Below are 3,293 nucleotides of genomic sequence, written 5' to 3'. Positions count from 1 at the left end.
GCGCCCCGTCGCCTCTCTGGCTCGCCGCCGGCCAGATCCGGTGAGATCCGGCCCGGAGGAGTCCCGCCTGCTGTCTTCCTCCCTCGCCGGTGTTGAATCCCGGCCATCATCGGACTGGGCGCGACAAACCCTAGATCCCGTTTACTTTCGCGAGGTTGTTTTCCCACTAAGTCATTTTTCCTCTCATGTTTTATGCTATGTTCATCATGTCATAACTTCATCACCGTAGCTCTGTTTCATGCGCGTAATATATCAAAATGTTCACCATTATGTGCTCTTCATTTTGTTCCATTGTGACATGCTTGTTTAAGTCCATCTTGATGCCCTAATCGTTGATGCAAGAGTGCTATAAAATGTTAGGTGCTGATTCTTAGCAGAGTATGAGCATTTGTCATTTTTGCTACAATTGCTGTGTGCTGCATATGGTCATGAGCTCTACATGCATTTTGATCTATGCCATGCCATCTTTACACGGGTGTATGCCATGTATTTTTGTGATCAATGTGGTGACTAGAACAAGCATGCAAAGTAGCTCTCGTGACTTTGCTGATTTCATGGACTTAGAATTTTACCAAGTCATTGCTCTGCTGTTATTTTTATGCCATGTATTCATGTTGCTACAATGAGATCCATGCTTCTTTTGAGTATCTTAAGTAAGTAAGTTTTGGACATATGGTTGTGCTCTATCCATCCATGCCCCTGTTTTCCATTATGGAGTGCCCTAGCATGACTTACTCTTGCTCTACTTTTTCTATAAAATGTTCCTGGCAGATTGTTTACATGTTAACCAATTTTTCCATGGATGTTGTAGTTGATCCATGCGTGATATGAACTTCCTTTTGCCTTGGTTAGCTTCATAAACATGCCATCTTGCTGATGCTATGCTTATCTTGTCATGAAATGCCTTGCGATGAGTGAATAGAGCTCGCAAAGATGCCTTCATAATTCTGTTGATGCCATGCTCAGTTTTCTGCTAAGTCTGAATCTGTTAACGAAACTTCCTATGTTTACATGGGTGCCATCATATCTTCTGTGCCTTTTTGGCTCTTGATCATTAAGGGACTTTTGTTCTATGCTTTGAGTAGATTCATGCCATGCCTTTGTTTGCTATGTTCTGTTCCTGTAGCATGTTGTTTGCTTGGTCTAAACATTGATTCCTGATGTTAATTGTTGACATGTTAGTATTTTTCACAAAGTCTGTGATGCTGATATCTTTCGCACTTTTTCCATGCTTGTTTGAACCTACTCTTGTGTGATTTAGCCATAGCTCAGTGTTCATCTTTTGTCAAGCATCTTGAGTAGATCACTTCCATGCGCTTTGTTGTTATGCTGGAGTGCAGTAGCTTAGTTTCTTGTTGCATTCTAGGTGGCATTGTGCTATTAATCGCAGAATTGTGTCATTCTTGTTTTTCCTGCCATTTGCAAACCGTGCATCCGGTTCCGGTGATCTTTATATCGTTTTCGACCAAAATCATCTCATCTTTCCAGCGGTACACTTGGTTTGCCAAGTTGATGTCTGGTTCAATCTTTTCCTTCCGGAGCACGCATATGCATTGCATATCACATCTCGCATATCATGCCATGTTTTGCATCATGTTGCCTGTGCATTGCACCGTGGTTGATTGTTGTTTCCTTTGCTTGTGTTCTTGCTTTGGGTAGAGCCGGGAAACGAGTGCGTGATCGAGGAACCCATTAAGTACACTTACGAGGATCAAGCTTTCGTCAACTCGGAGAACTTTGCAGGCAAGATGACCATACCCTCGAAATCACTTCTATCTTTGCTTGCTAGTTGCTTGCTCTATTGCTATGCCACGACACCTACCACTTGATATATCATGCCTCCCATATTGCCATGTGAAGCCTCTAACCCACCTTTTCCTAGCAAACCGTTGTTTGGCTATGTTACCGCTTTGCTCAGCCCCTCTTATAGCATTGCTAGTTGCAGGTGAAGATGGAGTTTGTTCCATCTTGGAACATGGATATTGTTGGGATATCATTACTATTATATCTTGTTTACTTTAATGCATCTATATACTTGGTAAAGTGTGGAAGGCTCGGCCTTATGCCTGGTGTTTTGTTCCACTCTTGCCACCCTAGTTTCCGTCATACCGGTGTTATGTTCCTTGATTTTGCGTTCCTTACGCGGTTGGGTGTTATGGAAACCCCTTGACAGTTCGCTTTGAATAAAACTCCTCTAGCAAGGCCCAACCTTGGTTTTACCATTTGCCACCTAAGCCTATTTCCCTTGGGTTCCGCGGACTCAAGGGTCATCTTTCTTTTAAACCCCCGGCCAGTGCTCCTCTGAGTGTTGGTCCAAACTAGAGCCCCTTGCAGCGCCACCTCAGGGAAACTTGAGGGTTGGTTTTAGTTGTATAGATTGCTTATCTGGTGTGCCCTGAGAACGAGATATGTGCAGCTCCTATCGGGATTTGTCGGCACATTTGGGCGGCTTTGCTGGTCTTGTTTTACCATTGTCGAAATGTCTTGTAACTGGGATTCCGAGTCTGATCGGGTCATCCTGGGAGAAGGAATATCCTTCGTTGACCATGAGAGCTTGTGATGGGCTAAGTTGGGACACCCCTGCAGGGTTTTGAACTTTCGAAAGCCATGCCCACGGTTATGGGCAGATGGCAATTTGTTAATATCCGGTTGTAGAAAACTTGACACTTAATCTGATTAAAATGAATCAACCGCGTGTGTAGCCGTGATGGTCTCTTTTCGGTGGAGTACCGGGAAGAGAACACGGTCTCGTGTTATGCTTGAACGTAAGTAGTTTCAGGATCACTTCTTGATCACTTATTAGCTTCTCGACCGTGCTTTGCTTCTCTTCTCGCCCTCTTTTGCGTAAGTTAGCCACCATATATGCTAGTGCTTGCTGCAGCTCCACCTCACTACCCCTTTCCTACCTTTAATCTTAAATAGTATTGATCGTGAGGGTGTGAGATTGCTGAGTCCCCATGACTCACATATACTTCCAAACAGATGCAGGTGCCGATGATGCCAGTGCAGGGGATGCTACCAAACTCAAGTGGGAGAGGATTCGGGACGTTACTATGTGTCTTTTCCGGATGATCAGTAGAGGAGCCCAGTTGGGGCGATCGGGGATCTAGCAATTGGGGTTGTCTTTCTTTATTTTGGTTCTGTAGTCGGACCTTGATTGTATTCTGGATGATGTATGCTATATTTGTGTATTTTGTGAAGTGGCGATTGTAAGCCAACTCTTTATCCCTTTCTTATTCAGTAGATGGGATGTGTAAAGATTACCCCTCTTGCGACATGCCTACCTTGCGGTT

Source organism: Triticum urartu, chromosome 3 (assembly GCF_003073215.2).
Source record: "Triticum urartu cultivar G1812 chromosome 3, Tu2.1, whole genome shotgun sequence".
NCBI classification, from domain to species: domain Eukaryota; kingdom Viridiplantae; phylum Streptophyta; class Magnoliopsida; order Poales; family Poaceae; genus Triticum; species Triticum urartu.
The sequence above is the reverse complement of the archived record's forward strand: the minus strand, read 5'-3'. Positions refer to the sequence as shown.